The 27,561-nt window shown below is 38.7% G+C and overlaps 1 protein-coding gene across 1 annotated transcript in view; it reads right to left on the bottom strand.

Moving 5' to 3' along the window:
* Nucleotides 1-686: 686 nt before the first annotated feature.
* The window catches only part of SCAF8 (SR-related CTD associated factor 8), a 145,647-nt gene continuing 118,772 nt past the window's right edge, over nt 687-27,561 (bottom strand). Inside the window, exon 21 of the mRNA XM_085217070.1 lies at nt 687-822. The gene's annotated coding sequence lies outside the window, so the exon portion shown is untranslated. The remainder of the gene's footprint in view (nt 823-27,561) is intronic.

The following is a 27,561-nucleotide window of genomic DNA, read 5'->3' as shown; positions in this document are numbered from 1 at the left end:
TTGCTTCACATGACAAATCAAAGGGGTTGAAGGAAACCTAAGCACTGCTGCACCATGTCTTTCAAACCCACACCAAGTCTCTCTCATATGCCATGCATAAGATCTGTGAGTAGGGCAGAAAGACATCTGATAATTAGCAGAACTAAAATTTAACTCTGCTCTATGCGTTGAGGGGAGAGAGATCAGAAATACGGTCTCTCTTTGATGACAATTTTCTAATTCTGGAACAACAGAGACTGCACCAGAAACTGCTCATCCACTCCATCTCATCTGATAGATGCATTTCCACATCATAACACTCTAAATAGCTGGGCAGGAAAAAGCCTAAACCCCTCCCCTTCCCTCCTTTAGAAAACTGCATCTATGCTATTTACAGATTTGAACCCTTATCTGTACAGAAATTTTGTAAATATAGCCGATTTCAAAGTCAAAGTCATTAAGAATTGAATCAGTGCCTTGAAAAAAACAGCTCGGATGGCCTCCATTTCCTTCCTCAGCACTTGTGTTCAATACTTGTTGACTCTAAACCCTCAAAGGCACCCAGCCAATATGAAATCTAAGTCTCAGGGACTAACACAGAATTTAACCTGGCTGTATCTGGACCTTGGCCTATAGCTGTCTCATAATCCAGTTTATTCATTCAAAAATAAGCAAACCAACAAAATATAAACAAACCAACCTTGCATAATTATTTGCTCTCTGCATGCCTTCCTTCTCACTGCATCCTGGAGCAAAAGCACAAGGGTGGGATGTATTCCTAAACACTGCCCTTGTTGCTCAATGAACTGAAGAATTTTTTGCTGTTTTCTTAGTGTTGGCAATCTGAAAAACAAAAAACATTTTGTTAACCTGTGGATACCAGTATATGTTAGAAATAAGTTCAGTTCTGAACCACGGCCAGCTAAACCACAAACCTCTCACATGCAGACAATTCACCCAAGAAGAGCAACTAGAAGCACCTTCACCGAATTCATACATCAGTTCAGCATTCTATGTGCACCACTCATGAGCAGCAGCAAAAACCTTTAGAAACCAGCAATGCAACAAATGTCAACACGTGCCTCAGAGGAATATTTGTTGAGCCATACAGGTTTGTTGTAAAAGAGGAGATCTGTGCTGCAATAACTCCATTATCCCCACCCAATCCACTCGACCAGGAAAGAAAGCTTGAAAGGAGCCATCATCAGCATGGTGTCCTTCTACAGCAGAGGCACTGACTGTGAATAGTGCCTACCAAATCCCAGCATGACCTCATAAAATAGCCATGCTTCGGCTACAAAGATCTTTGGAAGGCTGCTTGCAGCAGCCCAGCCACGCTCTTTAGAACAGCACTCTGTTTTTGAGCAGACAGACACAGATCAACCAGCTGGTCTTCTACCTGCATCACTTGAAAACAGTAAGACAGAAGATATCACTGATACACTTGTTCCATATGAGTACACTGGAGATAGTGTCTAACTGAGCTCCCCAAAGCGGGCAAGTAAAACTTCTTGCTCTACAAATTCTGTTGTCTTCATACTGCAAACTGTCAGACTGTATTACAATAGTTGCTGTGATGTTTAAATTGGCATGGCTGATTTTCAAGAGCTTCTTCACGGCACACAGCACCTTGTCATACAAAATATCCTTATTTTTACAAAATTTAAACTGACAAACTACAGCACAATTAAAACTAACACAACAATTTTTTCCTACTTCAAAAGGCAGATTTCACTGACAAGCCAAGTGATAGAATCAGCATATAACAAAATAGACTCTCAATTAAAGCAGTACATGTAAAATAGAAACTAGTGGTTGCTCTCACATTTAAACGGTCAAGCAGAAAAAAAGAGAGCTAGATAGAACTATAAGTTTTCTTTTACTAAGATAATTTAGTAGGATTAGAGCATGTTCCTACTTTGCAATAGTCTCAAAATGACTTCACTGAAAAACAAAGACTGCCCCACTAAAATAAAATGCAGACAAAATAGCAAGTAATACAAGCAGCAAAGCCACAATACGAAAGGGACAAATTAACAATGGGTCAGTAAAGTAAGGAACAGTATCAGGCTGTAAGTTACACCCAAAAGGAAACATGAGTAATATGGCTTAAGTAATATTCTTCTCCGCTGTTATCGTAAAATCTACTTGCAAATTTCCTTCTACAAAATAGAGAATTGCTCTGCTGTGGGAAGGAGTAGATAGCTATCAGCACCAAACATTTAGAGCGCACACCACCAAAATGGCGATGGTGTTCAGGTAACACATTGCTGACCTATGCAGCATGGATGACTTCTGTTGCAAAGCTCATAGTGTTGCTAACATGTCTGATGTACTTTTGCCATACTTTGTTTTCCTTCCCCATGAGGCAGTTCTTCATTAACTGTGGTACCTAGCTCCTGACCACCAGCAATTAAAACTCAAAAGATGTAAACAGCAGCTTGTTTTCACCTACATGAATCTTTCCAAAATTCCTGAAACGAGAAGTGCTCTATCCCTTTCCAGGTTTCAGCTCACAGCAGAGAGCTGCTTGGATATATTCCCTTTCCTACCTCAACCCATTTCCATCTCTTCACAGATGGAACTTCTTTACTAACGCTTTGGCAGGAATAGAGAGTACTGCAAGATCTAGGAGAAGCTAAATGCAAGACTTGTGTCAGTGTGCGCACATAGTTTCAGCAATGTAGACCTGAACTCTGCACTCATGTGTAAACCTGATTCCCCTGGGTTTTTGTTGGCCCATAGCATTGGAGGAATATAGTTGGTTGTTTTTAATTACAGCTCTGATGACCTCGCAATACTAAAACTCGTTTATCCAAGGTTTGTAAATGTACAGCCAAAACATTTCAATATGCGTAAAAACTGGAAGAAGTGAGAGTACTATGTTTATAGCAGGCAGATGGTGTAATACTTTAGATAATGAAAGAATCAACTCATCAGAAAGTAACACAATAACTCTCTACTAGTCAAGCTTTACTCAGAAACTTGTTAAGGTCTACATCCTGTTTCTTGAAGAAAACTTACTGGCCAGGAAGGGCCAGCTTTTCTGAAGTGTTCCCAACACTCCCAGTCAGTTTACTGTCAGGGAGGTCCTAATGTTCCTCCTCAAAATGTCCACCAAATTTCGAAAGAAGTTTGCCACTGTCAGCAAAAACTTTGCAGCAATTCTCTGCCACCTCTGTGATAGCATTTCCCCATATTTGCAGAGTCCTTAATAATAAGGCTTAATATGAGGAAGCTCCCAATGAAGTGCAGCATGTTGCTGCACACATACAGAGCTTTAGTCATTCAAATATATTTTTATAACAGGCTAGGGGGAAGTAGGCATTACATCAATGATCTTACAACACTCTTCTTACCTCTTTCATAAAACAAACCTCTTAATACCACTCATTCTCATCAAAATTTTAGTCCGGGTAAAGCACTTCTAAAGGAATCAACATGAAAAAATCTTTCATGCATCAAAAAATGGAGAAAGGTAACAAAAAGAAAGCAATCAAAAGATACAGTTGCCGCATGGAAACAATTCTCACCTAAACCTCAAACACATCTCAGAAACCAGTACAATCCTTCAGTAATTTTAATTTTTTTTTAAACAGAATAACCTGCAGTAAGACAGTATGCACTATGGTTTTAGAACCAGAGTTTGCTATTAATCTTGTACTCACACTTCTATCTTTCTGCTGTATAAAAGAGGAGTAAACAAATATAAATATCAGCAAATGGTTAACTGGTGTGACAGTGAAGATCAGATATAATAACATGGTAAGCTGCTCCTGCTCACAGAAGAAGAAAAAAACAAAGCAGAAAAATCTAGCCACTCTATACGTACAAATGTATTGAACACAAAGTAGTCAATCAGTCTTTCCTAATCTTTGAATGATCAACTGGAAAAAAAGTAAAAACGAACACCGTGTTAATATTATTTACCTTTAATTCACTAGTTACACAAAAACCACTGATCACTGCTGAAAGCTTCTAACTCTCTCAGCAGAAGTTTTAATTAGAAAGATTATCATTGATTAATCCACCTGAGTCACTCTGAAGTTGTGACTGAACAGAGATCATTCCTCCTCAGAGAAATGTGCATTAATTAGTACTGGATTAAACTGCTTTCCTCCTCATTCAACTTAAAGGGGAAAAAAAAAAAAAAATAAAAGCAAAAAGCTCCACAACACAACAAGAAAAACCCTTCAGTATTATGCTTCTGAGATATTTTTTATTTTACTTTTCTCTTTAGGAAACTCCATGCTTTCTTGCCTTGGATTTCATAGCCTTCTTTTCAACTTTATAGCATTTCTGCAAAATAAACAAACCTAGGCTAGGAGATCAATACATATTTGCAAAGCCTTGCCAAAAATCTGTAACCATGAATCAGTCAGAAAGCCACGAAGGATGACACCAGTGCTTGATGGGAAAAACATGGTGTTATATACATACCACAAATGAAACCAGGCATACTCCCACCCAGAAAGTGAGTTTCAGCATCCCACCTAGGGAGACGATCAAGTAGAAAACCTCATTTAAAACTTTCGTCATTTTTCCTTAAGCTCTCAGCTCTCACCAAATGACCTCCAGCTGCGTGTTGGCCTACAGCCTGATCCTGAGTCTTTTACCCCTGAAAAATGGGTAACAGTTCCTTGACCATATCATATACCACAACTCACAGTGACCTTAATTTGGTAGAGCTCGCATGTCACCTGTCTTTAAGGTCACAATTCTGTCTGCTGATGTTCTGATAAGCAAGCAAGATTGGCTAAATTTTCTCTTTTCAGGAAAACGCCCTCTTGGTCTCCACACTAACAGAAAACATCCCCATGGTATAATCTGCCTGCTGACAGTCCTGTCCATAAACAAGGGAGAGGCCATCTCTTTCCCACAGGCCTGGAGACAGAAAGCTGATTCCCAGATCAGTTCTACCAAATAACCCCTCCCACTCCATTTTCCTTTATCCAGGAAGGTCTCCTGCAAGGTGGTGACTCAGCTCTGTGTGCAGGCACAATCCCTCTTTGGTCACCAGATGACATTAGAAAGATAGGTGTGGGGAGACTGGACAGCCAGGTCAGGCAGGCCAGAAAAGGAGAGGCAGGGCTTTGTCTTCCACAGCATAAATTGCATGATTCAGACAATCCCCGCTCCTGTGTACGCTTCTGATACTTTGCATTATTTACCCTTGTACTTACTTTCAAAGCACAAGCCACCATGCAGGACACACAGCAGTCCTACAGAAGTTCTGGTACATGGACAGAAAGGATTTTTCCATTGGCCTCTGTCAACTCAATACATAATCAATAAGTGGCGTCAGCAGAAGTCAAGTGAGAAAATCTCATCCTACATCAACATGCCATTTTAAGAGCATCTAGAATAAATCCTTTTGTGGGTCACTTTATTCTGTTGCAACTATGTTTGTTGGAGGAGGGTTTTTTTCTGAAATCAATTATTCTGAGGTTATTTTGTAAATAAGCTACGGAAAGAAGAAAAATTGCCTATTTTACTGCAAAGGACTGAGACCCCAACTGCATCCTATTGTGGCTTTTGACAGTAAGGGGGCACTTATAGATCAGTTTAGTGATGCAGACTTAAAAAAGAAGGTGACTGACTGGAAGCAGACACAGAAATACTAGAATTGAGCCTGATCTATTCACAGACAAATGCAAAGCCATGGTTTACCAGTGCTGAGAGCACAAGTGAAGCCCCAATACCAGCTTGGGACTTCAAAACATTTTTGCAGTGGAGCAACTTAAGAATACAAACATTCCTAGTCAGGCAGAGATCAGTCATAAACACTTTCAGAAATGGAGATGAACTCCCTTATTGTGTATTTAAGGCAACATTATAAACCAGACCATATCTATATAAAGCAACACTGTGAATTTAAAGCGACAGTGGTTCTATCTCGAAGCTCAGACTGAGGACCCAGGAGCAACCCACAAAAGGTGCTACTGTTCAGCAGTGAGCCTGCAGATATGGGAAGCAAAGAGGGAAAAAAGATGAGCTTGACAGAAACACACAAGGAGAATCCATTTTTTTTTAAACCTGACATTATATTCACTAGAAAACACAAGGAAAACAATTACTAAAAAGAAAAACAATAGTAACAACAGAAAGCTGTTCTTTTCCTAAGCAAAGTTTTGAAAGAAATTAAAACCTCTGAGAGAAAATAGAGAAGGTTTCTGTGAAATTCTGCATGAAGCTAACAAAGAAAGCCAACAAGGGATATGTAGGAAGGAAAGCCTCAGATTCCCACAGTGGTAGCAACATTACCAAGGGGCCACTGCTCTCATCTAATGGCAGATACAAAATTTAACAGATTTTGACATTACACTTTACAGACATCATGTTGTCACATATACTTGAGAATATATAACTTTCAAAAATTATTTTTAAATATTCCAGTTCCCCTTTTCTAGCAAACATATACTTTTTTTTTTTTTTTTGGTAAGTTAAATCATACATAAGAAAATATGTAGTATTTTAATACTGTATTTTCATCAAGACATTTATAACCGATATAAAGTAACCAAAAGGGTGGAAGGAGTTGACTTAAATATATTAACATCAAAGACCAAAATTATGTCTTTTTGCTTAAAATACTTGTTAAAAAAAGTAGTTCATCAGCGTTTAACAGAAACATCAAAACTGTTCCTGCTTACCTCAGCACCTGAACTCCCTGGAAAGTCACCCATCATTAACTCCAGCTGTCAGGTAGATAAATGTACTATTCAGCCACTGATTAAATCTTATGTAAGATTTTACAGTGCACAGGCCTTAAAATACTCAATTGTTTTAGCTTACTCTATAGACCATATGTTGGTTTTTGTTCTTTTTTTTTTTTTTCCAAATTAAAAGCATAAAGCTAGCACTTTTGATAACATTTTCACTCAAGTTTTAAATTAAAAGTGTTTTTCTTGCTTTTAAGGAACAAAGCATGTTCGTTAGTACTAAGAAACAGATATTACAGAATACCCTAACAGCCTAATAGTGTATCATGACTGCTGCAAGTTGTTGGGACATCCATGGTAACATTCACCTTTGGCTGTGTGAAGTGAATCTGAAAGTCAACTAAACGCTATTCTTCATCACTGTTAAGACAGCAGATTAAAGCAAGGCTGTAAAAACAACCTAGGTGTTTATACTCAGCAAGCGATTATCTATTTGTTACATTCCTGAGCTATTTTTTAGCCCACTTACTCAGTCAAGACTGAAGGCCGGCAAGTGCTTCCCTCTCCATATCCACTTCACCTGCCGAAATACAAACTCTCCTATCCAGAAAAACTCCTGGTGCCACTCACTAATAACAACTTTAATAGGAGTTACTATAATCAAAAGCATTCTCTCTATAACTGCTTTTATCAGTTAGCACTTCACACTGGGGTGATCATTTTGTACCTGCTGGGTGAGCTAAGCTTTGAAAAAAAGTTTAAAGCAGGGAAAGGTGAGAGTCACCAACATTGTCCAGAAGATCCAGAAGAGGGCCACAGAAATGATCAAAGGGCTGTAGCATCTCTCCTATGAAGACAGGCTGAAGGAGCAGGGCTTATCCAATCTGCAGAAGAGAAAGATAAGGGGTGACCTCACTGCTGCCTTCTGATACTTAAAGGAAGACTATAAACAGAGTGGAAGTCAACTTTTTACATGAGCAGATAGTGATAGGACAAGCAGGAATGGTTTTAAACAAAAGGAGAGGAGACTTAGATTAGACATCATGGGGAAGTTTTCACTGAGAGGGTCATAAGACGCTGAAGCAGGCTGCCCAGACAGGTTGTGGAATCCCCATTCTTGGAGACATTTAAAGACAGGTTGGATGGGGGACTGGGCAGCCTGATCTGACACTTGATCTAGTGGTTGGCAACCCTACCTGTGGTAAGGGGTTTGGAACTTGACAATCCTTCCAACCCAAGCCATTCTAAGCTTCTATGATACTATCATTCTATGATATCATTATAAACCTGAAAGAACAATAAAAACAGGGGAGAAAGGATCACAGACTATGTGAAGCCTTCAGGATCCTGAATGGAGAAATGCTGATATATCTGTGGCCACTTCATTCCCATCCTCCAAAACTCCTCAGACAGGCCTTCGTTTTGCCACCAACCTCAACCATCAATCTCCCTCAGAGCTATGACTTTAAAATAGCAAAGATTTACTGTTAAAATCCTAAAAGCTGGCAGTCCCAAAGATCCACTGCAAACTGGGAGAAAGAAAGGTAAAAGACAAAGTCGATGTTCAGTTTGTCCCCAAACTTTGGGCATCACCTCTCATCCTATGCACTACTGAGAGTGGGATATGGAGCAGACAATACATTCTAGTCCTAGCTTTGTCAGGAAATACTGCTGACTACAGTAGTGAATGAATGAATCAGATTTTCAACTGCTTTTTGATTATTCTTAAGTATGTGTTGACATAAAGCTCTACTGAATTTGGAAGACTATTAAATACTGTGATACTTTCATCTCTGACAAAAGCAGAGGCAGATGGCACTGCAGGGCTGCTCAGTCTGGCACTCAGTACCACCAATCATATTCCCTACCCCAAGCACACACACAGGCTAGTACAGTTGAAGCACATTTTATATAGTGGGCGTACTAAAAGATGTTATCAATAAGCATTTAACCTACTCTTGAGAACATGCAAGTAACAATTTATTTTTTGAACCAACCTACTCAAGTTAGTGAATTTGATTTAATTTCCATGAGGCTGCAAAAGCCATCCTGACTCCCCTCTCTACTTCCCAAAGGTATAAGTACTCTTTGAAGGAATGGCTGGCTAAACAAGATGACAAACCTCTCTAATTTCTGTAATGCATTCTTTCAAAAACTTTTGGAGTTATTCTGCTGAATTTTTTTCCAAGAGGTTTCAGCCTGAGGCAGAAAAAAAACACTGGAATATTTTTCATATGAATGTCTGAAGGCTGGCAAGAACTAAACACAGGTGAAAATATTATAACAGAATATAGAAGGCATGCTTAAAGGTACTCCTGCAACCTCCACCTACAATGTTTTTTATATAAATATTGAATAAAGCAGTTGGAAGCACAAGGGCATATCAAAACAGCTTTAAATACTGATATCTCCTCCCTCCTTTTTGTTGTTACTGCTTTACACAGGGGAAGGAAGGAGTACTGTAGATTTAGCCATGCAAAATAAGAAACTTTCCTTTGTGTCCTGCAGTAACACAGGATTTTCTATGCTAAATGATGCGGCTCTATCACAATCTTCATTATTCATGGTAAAAAAGATAACCCACTAACTTCTAAAAAGGAATTCTGAACCATGTTACATATTACTTCTACAAATCACAGTAGGTCTTGCACCTACCAACCCATCTGACCTGATTCCTAAACCAGTATGCACCCTAAATCACCTCTGATGCTAATAGGGTAGTGGTTAGGACTGGACTCTTATCCAAAAGACAACAGAGACTGTCACTAAGTAAAGACTCTTCTGGAGATAATTCTCTCCTCTACTCACATAGAGAGATTGGAAGCCCAAGCTCCTCTTTTGGGCACCTCAGGCAATTGCTTACCTAAGCCACAAAGTATGCTTACTACTTCTTTTTGAGTAACAACAAAAAATATGTGTTTTTTTTTTTTTCCAATGGAAATGTAGATTTAAGGGCTGATACCCTGGTAAAACTGAAAGTTATAATGAATTCCAGGATTCAATCAAGTACTCCATTCTTGAAAAACACGATAATGAAAGACTTACATAAGAAATTTGGTAGTAATAACTTTGGGGTCAAATCCATAGTGATTTTTTTGGCAAAGCTTCCACTGACGACACTTAAATGTGATTTCAGTGGGTGTTCTGTCTGAGAAAGGGCTGTATATTTAAGTCACCCCATTCCCAGTATTATGTAGTGTCAACCAGTCACAAAACCTAACATTATTTAGACCACTTGCATGCCAGAATCTCCAATTGCAGGGTGCAAAAACCAGCAGGAAACATTGATCATTCCCTTAGTAACAAACAAAAAAGCAATCTTTTTACTTGGCTTTCTTATTATATCTTTTACCTTATAGAATAGCAATTGCTTTTTTTAAAACATGGATTTGCACAGTATTCAATTTGCAAGTTTCCCTATATAGATGTAAATTTACTGAAATAGCTGCTCACAAAATCCAAAGCCCAAGGGTGGAGACCTAAAAAAGAAATGTTTGTAGTTTAAGATCTTTTATATCCATACATGATAATAAATCTGTTTAACCTCTGGTGAAGAAAGGGAAGAACAGGAAAATCATAAGCACACAGAAAAGAAAAATGTGTGTCTTCTGCACTATACCCTGTACAAAATTGTATAGATACTTCCACGCAACCACTTGGCTAAATGTTTCAAATGTTGGTTTTTCAAAAGCCATATAAACTATCCTTTTGTTTCTGTTGGCTCCAAATGTTCCTAGGCTCATGAATTCTTCCTTCCATCTTATTATTCAAGAAAACACAGCCAACACTGTCTTTATGGAGCAAGAAAAACTCGAGTATCATTTTCCAGTTAACTCTTCTGGATCTATCTTCTGGATCTAAGTGAATACAGCAACAACAATTACAGGCCAGGTTCTCTAACCATTGCATTGCATCAAATGACTACCATTTGATAGTATTTTATTTCCCAGATAGTACCATAGAAAAGTCTGTATAGTTAAAAGGCAAGCTCAACTCACAAGAGTTGCGGAGAGTACTCTAAAAATTTATAATGATCTACATAATGCAAAACTAAGTCGTAGTAGGCAATGCTTACTATCCTACTGAATGCCACAATCCTCAAAATACTTCAAACAGAGCTTCTCTTTTTGAATTAAATTACTCCAGTAAATTAGACCAGATACTGATCTTTCATCGTCCAAATTCAGTGAACATAGACTTGATCAGTGCTTTTAAACAACTATAAAATGAAATTTTATAATTGCCTTCTTTTTTCATTCTTTTGTACTGCTTCTTTATATAAATCTATATAAATCATTTCTCTGTATTTCTGTATTTTCCACTTGTTTAACGTCACATTTGAACGATGAATTTGTGATGTATTTATTCTTACAGCACAGTTAACGACTTCACAGCCAACAGTTGTAGCTGAGTGTCTAAACGAGTCAGTGAAGTGGCAGCTTCCGAAACAAACTATTCTATGATTCAAAGGAATGTACTACACTGTAGTACAAAGTGCTGAGGTTTGCCCTCTTAAATGCCACGAGCTCTGTTTGTGAGTCTTTCCCTTCACTCTCCTCAACTTCCTATATTCTTACTGTATTCTTCAGAAGCTGAAGAGCTAGCGAGGAGGGACTTGACATGACTCCAGGCAGAAACACAATTTCACTGTCTCATTTTCTCTGACAGAGATGAGGAACCAACTTGGTGACACAGAATTGAAATTTACATATTGCTGTTTTTCAAAAGATGCACTGCCCATCCCAGCAACTCCTGGATTAAGACCCAGCATTCAAACTGCAAAAATATAAGCTTATGACTTGATTCATTAGTCAGATAAATGTGATGTCTTCCAACGTTAAGGAATGTGACAATAACAGCAAATCCTAATGCTGTCTGATAAATGGCAGGCAATTCTCCATATAAGGTGAAAAATGTGTTACAGCAGCTTGTAGAGAACTGTTAATTCTTTGGCTGTTCCTAATATTCAAGAATATAAATGAACATATAAATCTATTTTGTAAGTAAACCTAGGAGGTCTATTTTGCACACTGCTAGCTATAAACCATCTAAATCGTGCTCAGAGTATAAGGAATTTTGAACTTAACCATTTAATCCCTTTTAAACACAGAGTGCATTTAAGCCTGGTATGTACATCTTGCTAGCACCAAACCGAATGTAAATCTGAAAGGGCCTGGCCCCATTCAATTCCTAAATTCCCTTTATACTTCACCATTCCCCAGTAATCCCATGCATTCCAGACTGTTTAACAACCCTGCTGCTGCACGAAGACATCAGAGGCTGGAGAAGCCCAGCAGCCTGACATAATCATTGGTTTCTCACTCTGTACATCCTGCTGGCTGAACACCATGACAGCAGGGTATCATCAATGGAACTAGAATTACTGCTCTATCTTTGTTCTTACTGTCCAGTAATCTCTGTGCAATACCAACAAAAGTAAGTAGCATTATGAAGTTGTTTGTGCATTATATAAAGATTGAACACACACTTAGTAAGAGACTGAAGAAAATACTTCTATTTATTTGAATGGGCTCTACACAAAAATGTAACAGCAGAGAAAAAGAAACAATTTCTTTTGCATAATGTAAGATATGGGATCTGCAAAATATGTATCAGACTTGGCAATGAACTCTATTTTGTTCTGAATCATAGAATCTCTAAGATCATCTAAATCAACTGACAAAGTTAAATGTAAGCTCTGGTCTACCCCATTTCTCTGTATTTCACGCATGAAGTCAACACCTCTGTGAGTCATCATAGTGGTCTGAACAATCACCTGCCAAATCTGCTGGACCTTTTCTTTTCAAGTAATACCATGTCAATGGCCAATATTCTTCTGACTTTGGGACTGGCATTTTCACAGGTGGGATGCAGCAGATAATGACACTTGCCAAGAAGATGGCTTCCTCTGTAGTGTCAGGAAAAGAAAGATAGCACAGAGATAGCCAGAAGCTTTGCTCATTTGCATTTCTTCATCTATTGATTTAATGGTAAGGAACAAATGTCAGTGACTTCCTGAAGAGTCCATCAGCAAACTAGAAGCCATAAAACAGGCCTGACAGTAAGAAGATAAAAGAGGAGACTCAGAAAATATCCCCCAGGATCTTTCAGAAAAGACTCAAAGCTGATGCAGTTATCTGGGGATTGAAGGCTTCTCAAAATCTAGCTGGCAAGGAGGAGAGAAAACAAAAAGTTGAATAGAATTTAATGATTTATTTTTTTTTTAACAAAATCCTGAAGCCCATGAAAGATACTGCAGAATCTGTACTCAAAAAGTTGGTGACTTCTATGAGAAGAGAGGCACTGAAAGGAAGTTTACATACATACTGCTCACGTATCCACATAATGTGGATGTTCATGAGGAAAAGAACAGTAAGAAAAGAGACATTTGACTTTTTTTTTTTTTTTTAACTTTGAGGAAAATTTTTGATTTGACTACTTTAATCACAGAAATTTCTTTATATGAAAATAAAGATTTCGTGATTGTTCCAGATTGCCAACACCTTTTGTGTTAATTTACATTCAGCTAGAAAATGTAATGTGACTTGTAAAACAGCACTGACTGCATTATTGCTACTATAAATGCAATACTCAATTGCAGAGAATACATCATATACTTAAAAGCCAGAAGGAGAACATGAGCAGGAAAGGAGAAATGTGTATTTAGAACACATAAAATGTCTTATACAACAGGGGTGAAAAGTGCAATCAGCACATGAATTGTATTAGTTCTTCACAGCTTTCTTATTGCATGTTCCATGAAGTTCAGGTCAGAGTTCAGGAAAGAGAGTGCAACAACACTGTAATGTCATGACTACTAAAGAAACATAAGGAGAGTTGACTAGCCATAACAATTACTTTTGCATTTTTGAGAGGTTTCTTTCCATCTGCTCAACAACACCAAACACTTTGTCATAGCTCTTCCACTTGTCCTGTAAAGCATTTCTTGTTTTATTCAAAGAATCAGCAGCCAGGTCTTCAGCCCCTCTATATGGCCTTGCCCTGGCACACAAAAAAACTCTAGATTTGAGAGGGTTGAAAATGAAGAAAATAATTAACATGAGTTTATCTGGTAAATTGGCTTCATGTATTTCAGCTTGCACTTCTGTAAAATGACAGCAGTGCTGAACCAACACATGAACAGAGTTGTCACTACCCATGATCCAGTCAATTACTCCTACTGTTGCTGGGCTATTTTACTGTTTAATTTTAAGAAATATTTTGAAAATTTTGCATTCTATTGTTGACTCTTTATTCCTATAATGATTTAAACATTTAATCAATTATTATTATTTAAAACATCTATTTCACCTTGAATGGCAGATTACTATTGAAGAGGTTATTACTTTGTTACTTGACAAATTAAGACTAATTTCTGAGACGTAAGTTGCAGTACTGCATTTGAGAAAGTGTTAATAAATCAACTAAAATCCTTGAAGTAAAAATCAATCAACCAAACAACATCAAACACTTTCTTGACATGATCATTCCACATATACTTCATAACCTGTCTTTATTGTCATTTCTGAAGCATTATGAGCATGCTTCAAAATTCAGGAAGTTGACCCCTCTATTATTTGACATTTCAGTAAAGGTAAATACATGCTGCAATAGAAACCAGTTTAAAAAGAAAAATAATAATAATAATAATAACCAGGAGTTCTGCACCAGAGCTCTTTGCAAACAGTTGCAAAAATGACTCCAGTAAAAACAGATACACTATCTTAGTGGTTTTGAAGAGTCACAGCATGGCATGGAGCTTCAGAAAAGCTTAATGGAAAAGATGAACAGATTTGGGAGATCAGTATGTTTGATATATTTCTGGGAAAATGAAAGCAAGGAAGAGTTCTACTCTAATTACTACACTCGCCTTCAAGAGTACAATGCACACTGATCAACAATACCAACAAAACAGTAAGGTGAAATACATTCCTTTCTGCAAGTATAAAACCAAAAGGGAACCAGTTAACTGGATAACAAGCTAATATTCTGCAGTCACATGAGCTTTAAGCCAACAAGGTTACTGAACATGGACATAATCCCACACACACATCTGCTACTGTCTAAAACACCAAAAATAATTGCGTACTTAGGCTGGGTATACATAGGGCTCTTTTCATTCAGCTGAAGGTGCTAGTACAATAAAAATATAAAATGACACATCAGAAAGAGTAGTGGTAAGCCATGGACTGGCACAGAGTGTCAATACTCACTCACTGAAAGATGAACAACGAAAAGTTTTTGCTCCAGTAAGAACTCCAAGGAATTTGCAACCTTCCTTCAGATTTGTGACCTAAAGTCAAAGGCATCCTTTCCTATTCCTAATCAGCTAGGGCACAAAATTCTCACCCACTAAAAAATTTCTCCAGAGGTTTCTGGCTGTCAGAGAGTCTGTTTTGTTGACTCTCGCACATAGCACCTATTGCCTTGCTATTTAAACAAGAATAGCCCTTGAACTGCCACCAGGCAGCAAGCACTGCAGCAATGTACATCTGGATTTTAGGAGTTGAGTTACAGTTTTCTGTGTTCTGTGAAAGGGGTTTTAAAGACAAAACAAAACAAAACAGCACCAGCCAGGAGAATTAACTCCAACCATTTAATTCTTGCAGAATGACTCTTAAGTATGTTTACAGTCATTCACATCATTCTCATTTCCTGGAACCTTATTTAATCTGAATTCCATGCAGAAATTTTCAGTGGTGTATGTATGCAAACTACTCCAAATAATTCAGATAAAATGAAACAGTAAATTGAATGGTAAAAAACTATCGCTGCCAAATTATATCTGAAAAAAATAAAATAAAATAAAAAATAAAAAATTCTGACTTTGTACAAATTTATCCTTAAAGGAACTATTATACACCCTAAATACAGACGATAAGTCTGTTGTGGCTAAGCACAACCATGCTAACAGTTGTTTCTCTTTTTGTTAGAAGAAAGCAAAATGGAATGCCTATTATCCATGTGACAGCAAAGACCTCACATGGCTAACCACTAACTTGGAGGTTTTCAGGGTTTAACGCCTAAACTTCAGAGATTACGGCTCCTGCTCCAAAAATGGCTATCCCATAAACTTCCCCTGTGAACTCTTCAGGATGCCATTTAACCATGGCTATTTTGCTTCTGAAAAATTTTATATGCTAAATATACACACACGTATTATAAGCACACGTCAATAGCACATGTGATAATACTTACATTAATATGAATACAGCTGTAATAAAATGCCAATAATGAATGGGAAAAAGACTTCGCTCAAAACAACCATGACTAAATTATCATGAATACTTCATACCATAATACTAAGTTCAATATGATAAATAATGTATTACAATTTCAGTTTTGAGAGTAACAAGCAACCTCAATACAGCAATCCCACAAATAAATTCTGAGAGAAGAATGGGGAAAAAAAATGTCAGCAAGATATAAAAATTCCTCATAAAAACATCTTTGTCTGAGAAAGATAGCTGCACAGTAAGGACCTCCTAGCTCAAGAGGATATAGAGAATAGAAGGGAACAAGAAGTTAATGCCAAGCTCCCGTTCTGAGATCCCAGAACAGTTAGCTCTACATAGTTTCTTGAAGTATTTACCAAACAAGTAATATTTGTGAGACAGTCTTCCTTATAACACAGAACTCCCAGTAAAAGATGAAATACTGCAAGAAATAAAAACAATGTCAGTGTGTGGATCAGAGGGAATAAAGAACTGTTCCAAAACAAAGTAAATTATTTTAGAAGAAACTAAATGTTTAACTGTGCTTACTAGACAAGCACAGTTCAAAAACTGGATAAATCTTTTACTGCAATCCTGTGATGGAAAAAAAAAAAAAAAAAGTAGAAGAAGTAGAAGAAGCGACCCAGGCACTTTTTTGATGACTCAACCCCTTATTGCAACTTTTTATAGCTGTCAGGCTGAACATTTTCATTTCTATACCAGTCTTACACAAGCAAGAAATAGCCACTGATTAAGAGCTGGCTTAACCCAACCAAGCTCAGTGACTGGCGATTTAGCATCTGCCCTCTCTACCCTCCTGCACAGTTGTAAGCCAACATTTTTTTCGCACAGAAAAGGAGAGAAAATAATCAACTAAAGACAATTTGAAACCAGTGATAAAAGAGTTCTCAAAGTCACCCTACCTAAACTTGCTCTTGGCCCACACAGCCATTTACAGCAAAGGATTTAGTGAATGGTCCATCATTGTTGGTCACAAGTGAACATACATTTCACAATGACAGCTGTGCACATGGAGATCTTTTAGGATGCATTTTCACATAATAATGTTAGCTCTGAGAAGTGACAGTGACAATTCAGATATTTGTATCCCAAGCATTATATCAACATAAACTCAAATGTTCTATGGCCTTAAACCCTTTCGTGTATCATGCTAGGAAACATTTCAACAGAATTGGTAACAGCCAAACATTGCAGGCAATCATAAGCCTACCAGCAAAGGATCAGCTCCCAGTAGTACACATTCTGCTCTATGCAGTCAAAATTTGAGCATCTCCAGAGACAGGGCTCTAGTAGCTTCCCAGAAGAAGTGTTCTACAACTTATGAGATCTGACAGTGAAAATATTCTTCCTTCTATTCATATTAAATATACTACTGATTTTTACCATTCATAATCCCTCGTAGCCTCTTAAGTAACAGCTACTTCTGTGTAAGGTTTCCAGTTTTCAGATACATGAACTATTGTCTTGTCTTAGCTCTCTCCTCGTTATCACTAAGCAAAGCTATCCCATGTACACAATTTTATACACTCTGCTTGCATCATGCTTCACTATTCAGCCATTTGTTATGCTCCTACAAACTCTCTTCAAAATGCATGCAGTGTATGCAGTACCACATAATTCTTTAGACTGTTATGAACAGCAATCAACTGATAGCAGTTTACATGCCTTCGTGTCGTTGCCACTCCCTCAGCTGGATGCAAGAATCTATATGCAGCTCCAGTACAGAAAGGGTGGACAAGCAGCAACACATATACCCTTCTCTCTGTACCTCTATAACTCAACTTCAGTTTGTGGTCAGTATGCGTTTTCATATAATATCTTTTGGCCATGCGAGAATATTGTACGCCTGCAAACACTACTAGCATCCTCCCTCTACCCAGTCCTGTCTCCTCCAGTTACTCTCAATTCCAGCAGTATGCCTCAAATTCAGCCGTGTCTCCTAAACACTTAGATCACCCTGAGGATTTGCACATCATCTTGAACTGTTTACAAGCACCAGTGCTATTCCTCCTCTCTTTCCAGATCTCCAATTTCACACTGCTTTTGAAAAACGCCTGCTGGATTGGCTGGAGATGGCAGGCATGTCCCTCCTTGCCAGTATGAGGGGCAAATGCTGGCAACTGCCAGGGTCACTCACAGCGGGGCTCTCCAACGTTGTCTGCAACCCTTGCTGACACCACAGAATTAATAAGAGCCTTTCCATTACCAGTGGTAAGAGACAAAATCCAAGGCAGCAAAAGGATCTGTGGCTTTATAATATGCTACTCAAAATATCTGCTGATGGTCATAAGACAGAAAGAATAAGCCAAAAGAACTGCATGATGTAGTCAGTTGGCAACTGGGGAAAAATCACATACGAAATGAAATGCGTTCAATGCCATAAAAACAGGGCTGTGGGAAATTGCTGGTTCTCCATATAAGGATCCAATATTTTTTCAATTTGCCAGCATAGCATAAAGCATATAAAATCCTAAAATAAAATTCTAGAAGTTAAACACGAAGAACGCTTTTTACAGTATTTCTTAAGAATGTTAATTTCTGCATACCCATGAGTCTTGATTTTACAATTTGTAGCCAGTCTAAATGAAAAATGAGGATTTTTAACTTTTCCGTATAAAAAGTCAACCACCTTTTTAATTGAGAGTTAGAAAAACATAATTGAAAATGACTAACCTCAACGTACTCATTAGTGACAAACCCTAACCCCAGTTAAACATAGCCCTAACAGGATTAAAGCGGCGTTCAGGATGATGTATGCAGTTCTGGTATGCAAGAAAAGCTGAAGAAAAATCTGGATCCATTTGCAGAGCAGCAATCAGGAAGCAGCTCAGTGCCCAAGATGCACACGCACCCTGTGCAGCAGCTCTCTTCCCTGCTGGAGCTGCAGATGCTCCTGCAGAGGTTCTACCTCAGGCACAGTCAAGTAAACCCTGGAGGATTTAAGTGTGGCACTGCGCTCCTTCCCATGTTCCTGCGCCTTCTACATGGCCATGCTCACAGCACAGCCCTGGTGCTCCATGCACTGACTGCCCCTTCCACGTGCTTCAGCATCTTCCGCCCCACAAGGTTCCTCAGCTTGTGACATGCTGTTTTTTCCATTACAGCCACAAAAACTGAACACACAAGTAAGCAGAACCCGGGCTCACGGTCCTTCAGTGAGCACTGAAATCACTGAACATGAGATTTTTCTATTGATCACATGCCACTGGCTGCACATCTACAGAGGCTCAGGAGGGTAAATAATATTTTCCCAAGTCAATAGTAAATTGGCTGTCTAAATTGTCTCCAGATCCTTTCCAGACAGCAGAATGGAAATAATTAGAGGTGGTTGGAAAATTGAATTTTTGTCCTGCAGGGAAAGTCTGATAGTCCTGTGCTTATTTTTATCCTGACACAAACTACAGTGAAAAAGCCTTAAAATATTTAGCAGAGCAAAACATTGCAAGGTACTCTGACATACTGAAACATCATCATGAAAGTGTTTTGACCCATTTTGCCACTAAGTAAACTAGAAGTCAAGGAGAGGCCATTCTGAGAGGAATTATCACTGTACCAAATGGGGGATAGCAGGCAAGAGGTGCAAGAGCTGGTCGGCTCCAAAGTGATTTGGGATAGTCATGCAATACATACAGGCATCGCCCATTCCTCACATCGGCACACCACCAGTTCATGTCAACTATTTAGCTTCCTCCTTAAGATCCTTCTCCCTGCCACGACCATGCAGCAGTCACTAGCACTGACAGCACAAACTATCCAATTGTCCATAAACCTTCTGTTGCTCTGGGTGTGAGTTGGGAGGACTGGGAGAATTACACTTAATCACCACTCCTTTGTCAAGTTTCTGAAGACAAATTTAAATAAGGTGCTCTGGAAGTTTGGGTGAGGAAGTCTCTTATTTTAAAACCAACCTTTGTTTTTTCAGCCAGCTGTGGTTCACTTCTAACTTTTGTGCTGTTTACTCTGCAGGCAATGCTTGCCCACCACATACATACTGACTTCTTCACAGAGAGCTGAGAGAACTTATCTGAGAAAGCTGCACAAACACACTGCAGATGAATAGATGGGATGGGATTTACCCTCAATACAAATCTAGGGAAAGGAAGAAGACATCTCTCTTCCTGCTCTCCATGTACAGCACAATGGTTCCTGCTGCCAAATCAGAGATGCACTGTCAAACCTAGGTCCCCCTCAGTCAAGTAAAACCCTTCCTTCCTGACACCTTGGAGACAGTTGCTCATGCAAGTAGGATGATTCATGGGAAAACACCATGTCCTCACCCTACTAAGGGTGATGTTTAGAAGTTTAACTGATAGAGCCATGGAAATCCTGAGCAGATGTGAATTCTGCATCACCTAATTTTTGGATTCAATAAAATGCCCTTTGCTAGTACTCATGATGAAGATGACACCTCTAGCTTGCTACTAAGTCAGAGATGCCTATTCCCTGAATAAAACTTTTCACTGTACAGCTAAGGAGGTCTCTCTAGAATCTCCCCTTTCTATTCAAGTCATCTGGCAACCATGATCAGAGATACCTGCAACATGACATCCACACACAGCTGAAGCAGACAGGGTCTGTAGCATGAAGTGACTAGACACGAACACCAGTAAAAATGCTTAGATGTCTCACTCTTCCTTCAAAAGATCTCTCTAAGCATGATAAAGGTAATAAGTGAGAAAAAAGAGCCCTTGCAGCTCACCAGTTCTTTCAACATTCAGTCTTTTTGTCCCCAGGTGCAAGGATTCCTGACTCCCATCTCTGCCTGGAAACATGAAGAGTCTCAAAGATACATAAGTTACGTAAAGTTGCACTTGCTTTGGCTTTAAATGCACAGGAGGTTGAGAGTGGTTGCCTACTGAAAAGGAGATTCTGCCGCTGTTTCTCACTCAGTGGATACAGCATACACACTATCAACTGATGATCAGCAGATGTATCAGGGCTCTGGGGCCATTTACCTACACATACTTTTGCAACACAGGCTGCAGCAATACTTACATACATCTGGTATGCACATGTACGTGGCAGTCAGAGACTCTCTGTGTGAAACCAGGTGCAGTCATAACACATCCATCTCAAGAAGCATCTCCACACCAGGTACCACCAAGGCAACATTGCTAACCTCATCCAATACATCTTGTGTTCTCATAACATGCTCTGCTACTCTTCATGGAACGTGACTTATGGCTTGTACCAAAAGTTGAAGTTGAGGGTTTTTTTTCTGTTGCCTATCTAGAGGCAATTTATCTTCCCTAATTAACGGGGTTGACTGAAAATTGTTTGCCACTGTTTACCAAGGCAGGTTGGCCAGCCAGCATAACCCATTGATTATGAGTTGAGCTATCCTTAGGTTGCAGATGTACTCATTACTCCTCACTCTTGTTCCCCTAGATTGGGAAAAGGAGAAAAGCCCTGGTTGCCCTATCTCTCAAAAGCTGGCAGAGCCTCAGTACTGAAACACTGACAGACCCCTCAGGATTCTGTTTCCAGCTGGGAAGGTTTGGTGCTCACATGTAGTAAAACAGCACTATCTTTTTCAGTCGATGTCCATACCGAGGTCTCATTAAGCAGGAAAAAATGGCCAAAAGTACTCATTCTCCTTATGACATAGGCACGAGTGACAGGCATTTGAGAGGCCATTCCTTCCAAAAGCAGACTAGCACAAGTTTTATCAAAAGTAGCCTCTATACAAGACTGATATAATTCAGGCTTTAAAAAAAATCTCCAAGAGTGTTAGATAAAATTAGTCTTACTAACAAAAATCAGGAGGAAAAGGAGGAAATGTTTTCCTCATCTTTACTAGGCATTGCTCCAAAGGAAATCTTTGCAAAGCAACAACTTGCTCCAAGGACAGAGATTGTCACATCTCTCAAAAGCTGAGTCCTAAGCAAGAGATGCAAAGAGGAAGGGAGCAGTTACACCAGGCAAGGTTCAAAAACTTCACATCTATCAGCCTTCCCCCACGGAAATGTTGCTTCCAAGCAGCTTGGTACTAAAGACTGCTGATTCTGCAAGTACAGAACTCAAAAAAAAAGGTAACAAAGAAAGTGAAACACCATCCAGAAAAGATCTTGTTCTGTTATTCTAGGTGTTCTGGGCCACCAAATCAGAAACTGTTCCTTTCTCTACACAGTGGGACAAGCTTCACAAAAACAAGACAAAAAAATTGATTGAATTTGTGCAATCAAAGAGAGGCAAGACACCAAATGATGCCAGTTTTCTTTCATTAGAGGTGTAGATTCAGATGATATGTCTACAGGTGATGATGCTGACAGGTTTAAACTCATTCTGAGCAGATGCATGTGGCTCCTGCTCATGCTCAGAGATAACCCAAAGCCTTTTGAACACTTAACATGGCTTTGGGCCAAACTAATAAACTCTACTGAGCCACAGGTATATCACCTTTAGTTCTGTGCCATTACCTAGGGCTCAGCACATGCTGGCAGCAATCCCGGCTTCATGCTGACTCAAAGCACAGGCAAGATTCAACCCCACCTGCCTTCACTGAGCAGACAAGAGCTGCCATCACAGCCACAGCATCATCCTTATAAGTCTTGACTTCGGCAGTGCAAGCCGCTCATACTCACTATTTGCATTATCAATCTAACAAAAATCATCTCAGATCAGCTTTTAACTCAAGTGTGTGTTTTGACACCAAAACAAAAGCTTTTCACGTCAAGTTGATAAAAGATATGGAACTGAGCATCTAACTAAACTAACTCTCTTGGCTTTAAATTTGAATTACGTGACTGTACCACAGCTTTCCTACTGTAAACATTTGAACGAAGCTTCTTAAACAAAACAGTGTTTTTATTCAAGAAGTGTTTCTTTGGAAATGCTTTCTCCACTCCTGAACAGGGGCTGTGTTTAGCAGGCTGGGCGTGGAGCAGGAAAAAGGGGAGGATGAGAGTTGTGCCGTACTCGCGACAGGCTGAGCTGCCAGGCTTCCACCCAGCTCTCAGACTTCAAGAGCTCTTGCATCTGCTCTTTGACTCAGAAATGACATCTCTGCAGACAGACAGAGGGGCATGGGACTGTAAAACCAACGCATTTTCTTAACACTGTTCCAGAAATATCCTCTGCTAAACGTGTAGCAGATGCATGTTCCTCATTAAAAAAGTGTTGCTCTACATTATGTCTTGGCTGTAGACAGATTTTGGCAAAGCCTGATACACTGAGGACATATAATTCATGTGTATAGTATGTGAACTACGTACCCCACTTCTCAACCTGCTGAGCTCCTATCACAGGTCTCAGGCCATGGAAAGGAGAGTGAAGGAAGAAAGTAGCAGTGTGTGATTGATGCTTTAACTAAGAAAACAACCATTTAGAGCTTTTGAATGTACTTTTTCCAACTATCTCCAGGCCTCTAGTTTTCATTTCTATGTGTGTTGTGAAGTGGGAAAGTCACAAAAATTCCAGCAACCTTTCCTGACGAGGAAAAAAAATTAGTAAGCCATCACTTCACAGTGACTGTTTGGTTTTGACTGAATCATCTCTCTCCTTTTCTAACAATTTAACTTCTAGTTTCTTGAAAAGATAGGTCTAATGAAGAATTGCAATATTTTTGGCTGATTACTGCTTAAAACCAGCCCATGTTAAGCATAACTTTGAAATCCACAGGGAGACTCTCAGTTTTATTCCTTGCCTGGTATCCAGACTTCCATTTAATTACTGGTTATTTCGATTTATAGGCAGATTTGCTAAAAACAGTGACTCTCTGTGTGCAGACAATAACCTTTTGATGGGTACGGTAGTAAAACTGAAATTCCTATGTAAACAGGACCAAATTTTAAAAGTAGCTGGTGTAGCTCTATAATGAAATTGGCAGCACTGTGTGGGTACTTTGTCTCAGAGAATGCTAAATGGTGCATAGCCAAAGTTTGCTCCATAAACTGTCAAACAAGAGAACCACAACTGTTCAGCGATTTGTTTTTTTAATGTAGTTCTCCGCTATGGGAAATGTCTTTTCCATGGCCAAATGCAGAAGCAGTCAAGATCCAAAAGAAATACAAGAGAGAAAGATGTCTATAGGGTGTCTCCCAACAGAGAAAGAAAGAGAAGGAAAAGAGTTTCTGAAAGACTCAGGTTTGGTACTGTTATTGAGAAAGTACAACAGTCGGGCAAGAATTACTTTCAGTATGTTATCATTAATAGTTCAGTATCAATAATGCTACCATAATACTTAAAATTTCTTTCCATTCACTACACAATGATGAGATAAAAGTGATACCTACATCAATGGTATTGCAGCTCATGTCAGTACAACAAGCAATAAGAAATGTTTTGTTCATTACAATGGAGAGTAGATAGAAAGGGAAAGTCTGTCTTCCTGGTAAAAAAGATGTACCCAGTTCAGATTTGAAAAGCAATTGGTATGGACTAACTTTATTTCAAATATCTGCTCCAGCAAAGTCTTTCAGGAATGGGGAAAAAAAAAAAAAAAAAAACACCACAAACAGTGCTGCTCTCCTTTTTCCTTTCTTTTTGGACCAGACAAAAAGAAAAAATAAAACACTGATTTCATCATCTGAATTGAAACCTCATCTGACCTGGTTCTTAGGAAGCTGCATTGCACTTAAGGGGTCAATTCTGGAAAAGTAATCAGATAAACAATATATTATTATTTTTTTTAAACTCGGATTCGAGTATCCACAATACTCAGTGAAATTATCAAGGCAACTCTGAGTAGACTGCAAGGCTCCTCTGAGCATGTAGAGCTACTTCCCAGTGTTGCAATTGTAGCTGGTAATCACACCTTGCACACTATCCACTACTCACTATCTAGTGGTAGATATAACAGTTATCTATCCACTACCCTACAATTTCCCTGCCTGCTACCAGTCTGGGAATTGGTTGTTCATAACATGAACAAAGGTAGGATGGGAGCCACTGGAGAACTATCGGCAATAATACACCAACTGCAACACATAAGTTCACAAGAAGGGAGTGTCAACACACATCAGAAGCCTAGATTACGATTGCTGAGAATCAAAGTTCACACTGTTTTTATGTCCCTGAAATGTCAACTCAATGGCAAATTTAAAAATAATAGTTGTATCATTTCACCAGTTATAAGACAAATCTTAATAATTTTAGTAACATTGTATTGATCTTGACCTGGTCAGAGAAAAAGAAGTCACAGATGCAGAGAAAACCGTAAGACCTACAGAGTAATTACAAAAAATAAAAATCACCGTTATAATACAACATGCTAAATCTTTGTTCAATCCCTATTACCACGTGCAATCTATATTATCCCTGTGTGATATTTCTAGATAAAGATGCCCGCTAGCAGCCATGTCTTTTATTGAATATCCAGTGTTATAGGCACTGCACAAATACATAAGTCTTACAGAGGAGAGCGCATTGCCAGCACTGTGCACATAATTCCTTTTATTGTTGTTAACTACTGGATTATGATATGACTTAAAATGGGTCTTCTAACTCAGAACTCCATAAGCCCAATGCATTCAGTTAAGACAAAGTTTTATTTTCAGCAACAAAAATGACAATCTCACCGAGAAAAAAAAAAAAAAAAATTGAGGCAGGGTAAAATGTTCAAAGTAAGACCATGCACATGAGCTCATGAAAACTCAATCAAAGAGAAACTTTAAAAAGCAAATCAATACGAGAGCTACTCCAAAAGTAATGCCTCCTATTTTATTGTCCTGGCCCACAGTGTCAGAGGCAGATGTTGGTGGTATGTCAGTACAGGCTGAACCTTCCCAACAAAATTCCATTATATTTTGTTGCCGTGGGCAGACGGCAGAGGCAGTCTGACAAATGGTGCCTGACATGGAAGTGCAGATGAAGCAAAGTTGTGGAATTGAATTCTTTCATGCAGAAAAAAATGGTACCCATTGACATTTATCAACACTTCCTGAACATAGATGGAGACCAAGCAGCAGATGTGAGCACAGTGAGGGGGTGGGTGGTGCATTACAGCAGTGGTGACTCCTCCACTGGTCTACATTTTTATGAGCACAGCACTCTTGTTCATCTCTGATCAAAATGCATAGCTAATAGTTGACTATGTTGAAAAATGGTGTTTCACAGCTGAAAATTTGCTCTATCAAATAGTGCCATTGTGCTCTTTGTATCTAATGCAGTTTCCACTGAAATAAATAGGAGGCATTACTTTCAGAACAAGTTACATAAAATGTCTACATGAGCAACTGCTCTATTGAAAACTAAAATATTAAGCTATCCAAGTTATTTTTAATTTAGCTTTTCAGGCATTCCTTGTGCTTTCTGAAAAGGAAAAAAAAAAACTGTGCTATTTAACATTTTTTCCACACAGAAAGTATATTATAGGTACAGTACACAAAATGGGACCAGAGTTATGTGGACAATAATAGCTGAGATCACTGCTGTCAGGAGGCACTGATTTATTTTGTTAGAGAAAACGAATCTCAAACCAGCTACATCTATTTTACGACCAGTTTCTGCGCTTTAGTACCACTACCACCAGAACTGATACTTCAAAGCTTACATACAAAAGTCTTGATGCTGTTAAATGAGAAAATGCATTCCTTCTACAGAAATAACTGCTGTGATTACAGAGTATCAAAGCATTAGAAAAAAATCTCATTGGACTTTCAGCAACGATATGCCCTCTTGCTTGCCTTTCAGACTGCAGGGCAGGAATTTCCTTCTCTTTTTTTTGACACTTTCCTCCAAAGCGGATGCTGAGTTCATAATAATGAGAATAAGGCAGGGCCAGGCATCACCCATATATCCTGTTCTTCAGACAGCTGAGTATGATAGACAACTAGAGAGGAACATAGACTTGTCTAATTCAGAAACAGGAAATAAGAGCTTGTGGAAGAGGGTCCACTCGAGCTGTATCTGACCATGCCTGCTGGAGAGCACTGGAATGACAGTGAACTCAAGATTGTATGCATCTTGAGCACAAGTGTGAGGATCTAATTCATTGGACTTCATGTACCACTCAGAGAAGCATTTTAGAAAGCTAACATTTGGACCAAGTCAATGCAACACAGGCATCGATGGTTTCAACATAATTATTTTAGACAGAAATACCTGAAACTAAGCAATGTGTTACTTATCTGAAAATTTTTGCATCTTTAAGCAAATATTTTCCCCCTCAATCTGATAAAGGGAAAGATATACAAAATATTCTAGTTCAAATAAAACATTTCTGATTGCTTGAAACCACAGGAAAAAAAATTGTTTTAACAATTTCTTTTTTCAAACAAGATGCCTTGCAGTCAGTTGGTAGAGCTTGAAAGCTTATAATTACTTAACAAGCTTTGTATTCCAAACAATGGTATCTTAATTGTTCAAGTTTCTCTTCTTTCTGCTGTCTTACATACAACAATCACACAAGTTAATTATAGGGAGTTGACACTGCCAAATATCACACACTGAAGTTGTGACATAGCTCTATGAGAGATCATGACAACTATACCCTAATTGTTGGTACTACTATCAGATTAAAATGCTCTTTAACCATCTGCAGGTCTCATCTATGGTCAAGACCAGTCTTGCACCAACCAGCCTAAACAAATGCTGTGCACCAGAGCACAGCTGCACCAGTGTCAGCATAAGATCCAGGACTCAGCTTCCTCCAGTAGGCTCATATCTTGAAGTAGAATGAGAAATCAACGTCCATTTTCTAAACAGCTACATTTAGCATTTCCTTTTAAAAGCTATCTTATTAA

This window comes from Meleagris gallopavo, chromosome 2, assembly GCF_905368555.1.
Source record: "Meleagris gallopavo chromosome 2, MGAL_WU_HG_1.1, whole genome shotgun sequence".
NCBI lineage: Eukaryota > Metazoa > Chordata > Aves > Galliformes > Phasianidae > Meleagris > Meleagris gallopavo.
Note: the sequence above shows the minus strand (reverse complement) of the source record. Positions and strands in the feature narration are given on the sequence as shown.